Below are 10226 nucleotides of genomic sequence, written 5' to 3' on the forward strand. Positions count from 1 at the left end.
AACGGGGGGGGGGGGGGCAAGGAGGTGTGGGCGGCATCTAAGTAAGTATTCCCTAGGGGCGGATGCCTCCACCAAGGCAAGTGAAATATTAGTGCAACTAAATTCTCAAGGAAGGTTTGCTCGTAGTCGACTGCATACCTATTGATTTTCTTTCTGTTCTGAACACAAACAGTATTTTATGCCTGGAGATCTTATTAATTGAGGAAAAGCTAGACTTTGGCCCTGCCTTGATATCATCTCTGTATTACGTTTGTCTTGTCTCCCTTACCAGATGACAAATGCCTTTAAAGCAGGGACCCTTTCCAATATTAATAAATAACTCCCTCAAGCAGCAGGAATAAAGGGAAGAGCTGTAGTAGGAGGAGAGCCTTACCTCTGGCAGTTTGCATGATGTTAGGCTAATTATTTAACCTCTGAAGACAGAAGAGCCTTGGATTTCAGAGCAAGGGTATAGGACTTCCTTTGTTTAAATACCAACTCTGTCACCTACTATTTGAGCAACTTTGGGAAACTTAAGGCCTCAGTTTTCTCGTCTGTACGGTGGAGATAATAAAGTAACTACCTTACAGGGTCGTTGTAAAAATAACGTATGCAGACTTCTTTGCTTGGTGCCTGGCATAGGTTGAGCACCCAATAAGTGTGAGCTCTTAGTGGCTGTTCTCTGAACCCTGGTGTCCTCAACTGTAAAACAGGCATAGTGAATTCTGCCGTGCTTATCCCATTGCCTGGGTGCCAAATCAAAATGAGCAGATGTTAACAGCACATTGTAAATTGCAAAGTGTCACATACTATTAGGTGTTTCTACTATTATTAGGTAATTCAGGCATAAAGGAAATAAATCCCTAACGCAGGGCCAGGCTCGGAGTAGGTGACTAGTAGATACTTGTTGACATGAATTGAATATAATTATTGAGAATAGGAGGCTTTGCTATTTAATATTTTTCTATTTAATATTGCTCGGCACCAGATATTAGCCCTTGCCCAGGTACATTCTTGTTTGCATTTCGAGGGGAAAATGCTCCGCACACTTCTTGGCACATACAGAGATGTCCCTCCCGGTGGCATGGGCATTCTCCAGGCCTAGGAAGCTGTGTAGCTCCCTCCCTTTTGTCCCCAGCCATCATGCTTTTTGTCCCCCTGTCCCAGTGGCTTTTTGTCCCCCTGTCCCAGTTGAACCAGTGGTCCTGCTGTTTGCTTGGTTGCATCAGTATCACTGGAGAGAAACTAGAGAGAGTGTCTTTGAAAGGGGAAATGATCTGTTACATCCCTGGACCAACTCATTTTTCACTTAAAGACAGGGCAGAATGCATCATATTTCTCTCTGAAGTCTTTATTTTCCTGTCAATAAAAATCTTGTTAGCTGCCTGACTGGGCAGGGTTTAAGATTGGCATGTTTATCTGGTTAATCCTGCGTCTGTTCCTTTATTAACCTTTGTTTGGTGTCGGACAGGAGTGCAGGGATAGGTATAGTCAACAGTCCAAGGCCGTTAATTTGGTTTGGAATCTTGTCCTTTCATGTACTAGACATTCGCCACTCATCCCACAAGGAACCATGAGGGACATAGCAAAGCATGAGAGGGAGCTGTGGATATTCATAATGTGGAGGGATGTGGGTAAGAGCATGTTCTCTGGAGTCAGATTGCCTAGGTAAGAAGTGTGTCTCCATCAACTTAGGACATTTCTGCACCTATTTCTGCTCCTAGTTTCCTCCAGTTGTTAAAATAATGAACATAAAGTACTTGGCACAGTGCCTGGAAGGAAGCAGGCAGAAAACGTTAGACTTGATACAAATTATTCACTTCACTGAGGATTAAAAAGCACCTGTTATGTGCCAGGGGCTGTGTTGGGTGCTTGGAATGCATGCAACTCCCTGTCCTCGTGGAGTTTACACAATGAGGATGAAGAGGAAGATGAAGATGTTGGTGAGGACACCGAAGATGACTCCTACCGTCCGGGAGCTTAAAATCTATTGGGGGAAATAAAATGACCTCCCATGTTGCCATGGCCTTGCCCTGGGATACTTGCGGCCCAATAAATTTCCCCTACTGCACAGTGAGATCATTGAGAGTCCAAAGATTGTTCTATTCATTTCTGGACGTCTACTTTCCGTTTTCTGAGTGTATTAATGTTTCAACCTCATGATAAGTTGTGGCCAATCATGGGTGAGAAGGATGGCTCATGGAGGCCCCATTAAAGCAGAGAAAATATGCCGGGCATTGTAGGACATAGTTCATTCATTTATTCGTCTGTTCACTCAGGAATACTTCCTGAGAACCTAGGAGGTAGCAGGAACTGTGCCAAACATTGAGGGGCACAGGGATGAATGAAGCATGGTGCCTGGTCACACTTCATCAGGCCAATGACACACATGAGTGACTATTTCCCTAAGGTCAGTGTGTGACAGATTGATGCCTCCATTTCTAGCCTTCATCCCCTTCCTCTACAGTACGGTCCCTCCCTTAGGGAGGAGGGAAGGAGTTGCTCCTGATAAAAGTGTGTTGGTCAGAGAACAACCCACTGGAACACAGACCAAGGAAAATGATTCTATCCTCTGCCATTTGACTGGAACAGTGTTAGCAATGCCAGTGTCTCTAGAGAGGAAAATCAATTACGTGAATAACTGACCTGTAATTCAGTGAGAAAGATTTGACCCCTGAGTCACTACCATTTATAGTCGATACTTTGAGAGTTTGTCATGAATGACAAGAGAATGTTGATATGATAGCAACTCCAGAATCAGCTGGTCACCCTTGGGTGCCATACTTGTATCACAACAAATTCGTGGTGTCATCTTGTCAAGGCCCTGCTATTAAAGACAGGTTGAGGTCTCCGGGATGGAGATGACCTCGTAAGTGATGAGCATGTGAGAAAGAAGGAAGAGAAGGATGAGGAGGAGTAGAAGAGAAGCGATGATGGAACTTTACTTGTATAGTGCTGCCTATTCTGTGGGCAGTTCTGTGTGGTCATACAAACAACCCCATAGAGTGGACAGAAAAGGCATGTATCTCTTAGTTTTGGCTTCTTCAGTTGTAAGATGAGGCAAGAGATGTTCCCAAGGTCTCAAAACTAGCAAGTGTTAGAGACTCTCCAGACTCTGAGCTTAGTGCTTTCCCACCAAACTAGCCAGCTCATGTTGGTGACATGGATTTGACTAAGGAGACTTCTGGATGATTAGATGGTTTCTCTAGAATACTAGTTTCTCAAAAATATTAACGATCTTTCACTCTCTTTCTCTCTCTCTCTCTCTCTCACACACACACACACACACACACACACACACTTCTGTCAAATATGTCAGTGAATTACCAGAATAAGGAAAGTTAAATGGGTTTATTTATTGTAGGACTTCTCAGTGCCTTTATAGGCTCACATGACAAGTGACTTCTCGAGATGATTCAAGATAGTAAGAAAGGATAAGGTGACTTCCTCAGTGATGGAGTTCTGTTTTCATGGATTACCTTGTGAGGAGTAGTTTTCTAAGACATGTGTTTGCAGAAGCCCAGCTTCAATTTGCAATTTTCTTCTTTCATTCCCTCTAAAAACCTCTGAGGGACACCTCTGTGAACCAAGGAGGACGGGAGTGGTGGTAGCCCAATGTTTAGGGTATATATGTGTCTGGCCTGGGCACCCATAACATGCAGCCCTCTGTTTTTACACAGGTCTGTCCTAAGGCCTAATTTCTCCATAGAGAAGGACTGACCTGGAGGTCAGGAGGTCCTGCTACCACCCAGTGGTGTGACCTTAAGCAAGTCAAGTTCCCATGTTGGTACTCCGATTTCTCTTCTGTAGAAAGAAGAGAAACACTGTTAAGATGCAGCATCTTGAAGCCCACCCCAGAGATTACAGTTGAGTGGGTTTGGGGTGAGGCCCTGCAGACTATAATTGTCATGCCAGGTGATTTGGTATGAAAGCCTATCTACACTGGGGCCCTGGCAAGATTTATTCAGACCAGTGAGGACCCCAGAGCCTCTGAACATATGACAGAGCTGGGATGAGTGTTACATGTCAGGCGTATTCACCCATCTGCTGCCTGACTCACCGAGAAGATGGGCATCCCCCGGCCCACATCTTCTTCTTAAGTAGGCTTTACTCTTCTCTTTTTATTCCCTCTAGTTGGTAATTTTTCACCAACAGCCCTCTTGGGGGAGAGAGGAAGATCCCTTTGTTTATCTAGAATTCACCACCTACTTACTACAAGGCATTAAAGCAACCCATAAATTGTATCACACTTCCAAGTGTGTATGCTGGAAGTAACACCACAGTGGTGGTAAAATCCATTTACAATCTGCTTAAGAGCCGTTTGGAAATGACGGGTTCTAGGAGTTGGCTCTTTTAGAAAGTTTTTCTACAAAACTGAGAGTTATGTAATGCCGAGCTCTGTTCAGAGGCAAGCTGCCAAAAGTCTTGGTCGCTGAAAGAACAATCACTTTCCAATTTCACTTCAAACCAGACATGGTTAAGGAACTTTAAAATGAGGGAGATTTTCAAGTGAACATAAATTACTTTGGTAATCAAACATGAGTTATTAAAAAAAAACCTTCTGAGAAATGAAGTAAGGCTGGGAATATGAGAGTACTGAAATCCTCTCCCCACAGGGGAAACTGGCGGAGGAAGTCTGCCGATGGGTGAAAAGTTCTGGGTGCAGTGTTCCTACTCCTGAAAACAAGATGGTTCTTAATGGCCAAGGGCATGCAGGTGTACTTCTGGTTTCTTATGCTTATTTTCTAGATACTTGTCCTCATCTTGTACACATGCTCTTCACCTGGCTTTTTCACATAAAATTGTAACCCAAATGCTTACATTGCTACAAATCTTGTCACAGAATATATAACTGCTGCATTGTTTCCATGGGACAAATATGCTGTAACGCATTTAACCATTGCTCTCTTGTTGGATGTTTCGGTTGTTTCTATTTTTTTTTTTTTTCTTCTTGCAGGAGAAAATATTGTGATGAACTCTCAGAGCCTAAAGAGTTTTCTGTATTTGGAATTATTTTCTTCAGAGAGATTTTAACATAGAGTGAGTTCTAGTACCAAAGCTGTGTATTCGCCTCTATTTTCTTTCTTTGCTTTTTTTTTTTTTTTAATTTTTTTTTTCAATGTTTATTTTTATTTTTGGGACAGAGAGAGACAGAGCATGAACGGGGGAGGGGCAGAGAGAGAGGGAGACACAGAATTGGAAACAGGCTCCAGTCTCTGAGCCATCAGCCCAGAGCCCGACGCGGGGCTCGAACTCACGGACCGCGAGATCGTGACCTGGCTGAAGTCAGACGCTTAACCGACTGCGCCACCCAGGAGCCCCTATTTTCTTTCTTTATTTTCTTTATTTCTCAGAATGTCGGGAAGAAGTTTGAAGACAGGCTGGCCTGAATTCACAGCCCAGGAGAGGTCTGACTTAAAAATAAATCCTTGTGTAAATTAAAAAAAGAATCTAAGCAAGCCTATCTATAAAGTCAGGATGTTACTGACTGTTAATTGATAATATATATGGCTTAATAAGAAAACCGTAAACTGAGTTCTGTTTAATTCTTTAAATCTTTTTCTGCATATATAGTATCTTTTTACTCACTTATTACAAAGTATCTCACATAACTCACCTAGATGTTTGGCCAGAGTGAATTTTATGTAACATTGATACATGTCATCATACTGAACTTGTGTATTAGACATGGAAATATACTGAAACATGTAATTTCTCATGTTGCCATTAATACCCATTAAGAGAATTGTTAAGAAAAAAAAAAAAAGAAAGAGTTGTTTAGTTATTATTTGACCATTGTTCCGACTGAAGAACCAAAACACCAAACACCTGGAGGAGGGACTTGTCTAAGTTCACAAGGCTAAGTGCAGGCAACACCAATGCCTGGGGCTGTTTCCTGATTCTCAGACCTGCAGTTAATGGGAACACTTTATCACACTAAAGTAAATCAATTTTCATTCTTCCATTTATCTCTGTGTGCAATGAATGACAGAGTGACTATACCTAACAGGGGGTCAATATCGAGATGCTGGAAACAGATGGAAAAAATGATTCCGTTCTCAAGAAGCTACCATTAATAATGGGAGAATCGTAAATGCCAATGGATGACCAGCAATTTGATTATGCATGACTGTTACAGCAGTTAAATATCGAGGGCATGCAGAAGGCATGTAGGTAACCAGCAGGAAAGTCAGGGAAGGCTTTGCCAAGGCAGAGACATCTGAGATTATCCTTAAAGGAAAAATATGTTTACAAGGCACTGAGTAAGGGTGTGTGTTGGGGAAGGACACTCAAAATGGAGGGCACAGGAAGGTCATAAACAGAGAAGTGTTAAAGGGCATGGACCATCCTGGGAACGGTGATATAAATTCAGTGCCGTCGGGTCCTCAGATGTGTAGGGTGCATAAATGGGAGACAAGGCACGGGAACTGGATGCCAGAAAGCTTGTTGGTCATTCTGAGAAGTTCAGACTCAGAGCATGAGGTGAAGAGACTCAAGGGTGTGTTGCAAGTTGTGTGTGTGTGTGTGCGTGTGTGTGTGTGAGGGAAGGGGAGAAATAGATTTTGCAGACAACCTTACCTGTCGATGAGGGTGGGCGATATACTAGAGAGGCTGACACTCGTAGCTGGGAGATCATTTCCGAGGCCATTGCAAGGAGGCAGGTGCAAAACCAAGATCGAGTCTAAGCCAGTGATAGCCATCATGGTGAGAAGCGCCAGATGGAAGAGGCACTGACAGAACTGAGTGTCTATTAAAGGCAGGGGGTAAGAAAGAATTGGCAACTGAGGATAATTTTAAGATATTTTTTCGGGGAAAGTGGAAAACTAGAGCCGGGAAATACAAGAAAGAGAAGGAACTTGAGGGATGGAAGGTAAGAAAGGGAGCTACCTTTGTGGTGTTGGAAGGGAATCGAGGTGGGGGCACAGCCGCCGAAGATGGGAGGCTGTGAGCCGGGCAGGTAGGGCAGGACACAGATTAGGAATTGGGTCAAATGCAGCTTGTGTAGTTGAAAACATGGGACGAGGAGGGGACCATCCAGAGACAACAAGCAGAAGGAAATAAGAAAAGAGAAAGAACCACACCTGGGAAATGCCGACCTTCATTAAAAAGAACTCAGCAAAGGAGACTGGGAAGAGAAAAGAGGCAAGAAAAAGCAGTAATTTGGAAACAAAGGGAGGAGAACTTGTTGTTTGCCTAAAAAACTTCCTGCTAGGAAGACAGCAGCAGGATAAGAATCACCCAGCAAGGATTCTTCCGGCCAGTAAATAATCAGGACCGGGGACCACGGTGGTGTAAGCCCAAGGTGCTTGGTGGGACCAGGAGGTGTGCTGGCTCCAGCTGGACATGGGAGACTGAGGTAGATGGTGCGGCCCTCCGGAAAGGGTCTCAGGAAGCTGCTTCGCAACTTGGCCTCTCTCATTTCCTAAAGCAGGTTGGGGGAGAGAAGAAAGAAGAAGGAATGATCACCAAGGCTTGCTCACTGGCTTTCTCGTACTCCGTCTCCTTGATCGCATTTATTTCACCAATGCTATGAGGTGGGTGGGGGAGAGGAATGGTATCTGGAGAACCCTTTCCTCTGTCTTCATGTTTACAGGCTTCTACCCCAGACCCTTCCAGCCTCTCTCTTACAGAAGCTGCTTCCTTGTTTCAGTTGGTAGGATGGCCAAGGGTCTGCACAGCCTTTGGCCCACTGTTTTTTCCCAGGTGACTTCAGACCAGAGTCCCTGATTCTCTTCTTGTTTTGGAAGTGACTTGATCTGTCTGATGCCCATTATCCTTTTCTATGTCGCCAAGAGTAACCTTTGGGGAAGGTAAATGGTTATGACTGTTTAGCTCTTTTGCCCTAATTTGGTTTGGTTTTTGGAAAGGGTGAAATATTAGGAATCTTGGGAATTACTGGCTATGAATCCAGGCTGTATTCCCAAATCCTGACATGCCAGTTATTAAACTGACGTTGACCCCTCAATTCCACTCGTGGCTGGTTTTATTTTATTCAGATTCTCATTTGGAGGAGAAGAAAAGCATTGTTTACTGACCTGCTCAAATCCCAACATATGCTCATTTTATATGTGAGGAAATTGAATTCATTCAGCTTGTAAATGACAGAGCAGGGATTAAACCAGAGTTTAAACGTGGAGATTCGACCCAGGCTCCTTGTATTTCTATTCTTCCATGCTTCCTCCTCAGGTTGAAATTATATTGACCAAAAGAAAAAAAAAAGTATCCCAGTCAGATGACATGATTCCAGTTACAATGAGTTATGAATTCACTTAAGCCAGCTTCTGATGTCCTGCTGGCTCCCAGGCTATCAGTTCAGGAAACACTCTCTAGCATATTCCCACGAGGTATATTCTAAGATGGTCTTCTCATCGGCCCTGCTGGGAAAGAACTGAATGTTAACACGCCACTCTCCCTTTCCCCAAAGATTCCACTTCTTTTGATGACGCCAGTTTTCCTAATGGGGAACAGGAAAAGGGTCCAGTTTCTTTACAGGACCATTCAAACTTTTTCCCAGGGCAGGATGATCCTTGGGAAAGCAATGGCAATTTCCCTGCAGGTTCTACCGTGCCCTGGGCTCTAGACTGTTTCTTCTCATCCTAACCATGACCCCAGCACCCCCCTTCCAGCCCCCTGCCCCAGCAAGGGCATGCATGTGAGAATACTTTGCACTTGCTCCCCAAGTAATGCTGTAGTATTTCATTTGCTCTCACAAGAGCTCTGCTGGTCCATTTTCCCAAACACTGAGTCATGGGGAAGCCGTGGGTAGTGTCCCAGGCTAACTGGACATAGATAGGGACTAAGCTAGTGCTAAACACGGGTTTAAGTCTCCTGGCTTCCTCTCCACTTTACATTATAAGAATGGGTGTATTTAAAAATTGCGCCTCAACATATAAAACAGAAAAAAGCTGCAAGTGACTTGAAAGGAGTAACTGAGAGCTCTTCAAATTTAGTTTCCCCTTTATTTCCTGTGGTGTCTCCCCAAACCCACCCCTGTAGCAAGTGTTGACCCTGATTGGATTCTGATAATACATTTTCTGATTTCATTTTTGTATTTTTATTTTAAATTTTTTATGTTTATTTATTTTGAAAGAGAGTATGAGTGGGGAGGGACAGAGAGAGAGCGAGCGTCCCAAGCAGGATCGTCACCATCAGTGCAGAGCGTGATGCGAGGCTCCATCCCACAAACTACAAGATGACCTAAGACGAAATCAAGAGTCCGCGGCTTACCTGACTGAGCCACCCAGGCACCCTAATGTGTTTTCTGATTTTAAAGTCTGGGTGTTTGGTCCAAGAAAAACGTCTTAAGACTGAGAAATTGTGGTGTGTGCTTGCTTGAAACACAGAACTTTTGATGTGGAGATAAGAGGCAAGGATTTAGTTTTGGTATGAATTCTAAAGTATAGATTCCTTGGCATTGGCATTCGTTCCAGTGAAAATGTATGGCAGAACATGTTTTTCTTTTCTTTCTTTTTCTTTTTTTTTTTTTGTTTTTAGAACACGTTTTTCAAACTAATCTTTTAAGGGAACAGAGACCTGAAATATAGATTATCTTGTGGAGAATATATGGTTTAACAACTTTGTAAATTAATAAATAAATTTGTTTCTTAATTATTAGGGAATTCCTCATTAGGATGATTTTTTTTAATTTTAAGTTTATTTATTTATTTTGAGAGAAAGAGAGCGCACAGGAGGGGCAGAGAGAGAGAGAGAGAGAGAGAGAGAATCCCAAGCAGGCTCTTCACTGTCAGTGCAGAGCCCGATTAGGGGCTCGAACTCACGAACCGTGAGGTCATGCCCTGAGCTGAAATCAAGAGTTGGTCGCTTATCTGACTGAGCCACCCAGGCTCCCCTCTTGTTAGGATGATTAAAAAATAATAATAAAAGAAAGAAAAGAAAAGTAAAAGAAAGGAAACAATAATCTCAAACCATCTACAGATGTAGGCAGACAGGTAAACTTCAGACTCTCCAAACTTATTTTAGTATCTTATTATGCAAAGCATGTTATGAGCACCAGCCCAGCCCGCTACCTACAATAACCCAGGAGTCTGTTAGAAACGCTGACTCTTAGGATCCCCCCCAGAATCTGCTTTTCACAAGGTACTCTTGGGATTCTTATGCGCGTTACAATTTCTATGGCTTTGGTACTTTTGAGTTCTCAGGGCTGAAATCTGGGAGCAATCCTAAATTACATGCCAGACTAGACCTCTAGAGCCACACAGAGAGGGACTGCTGATGTTCTGAATGAC

The 10226-nt window shown here is 43.3% G+C and overlaps 1 long non-coding RNA gene across 1 annotated transcript in view; it reads left to right on the forward strand.

The window, feature by feature from the left end:
* Positions 1–5064, forward strand: part of LOC111557119 — a 127700-nt gene extending 122636 nt beyond the window's left edge. The window contains exon 13 of the long non-coding RNA XR_006587318.1: positions 4937–5064. This is a non-coding gene — a long non-coding RNA (uncharacterized LOC111557119). The remainder of the gene's footprint in view (positions 1–4936) is intronic.
* Positions 5065–10226: the final 5162 nt, after the last annotated feature.

The sequence above is a fragment of the Felis catus genome, chromosome D2 (assembly GCF_018350175.1).
Source record: "Felis catus isolate Fca126 chromosome D2, F.catus_Fca126_mat1.0, whole genome shotgun sequence".
NCBI lineage: Eukaryota > Metazoa > Chordata > Mammalia > Carnivora > Felidae > Felis > Felis catus.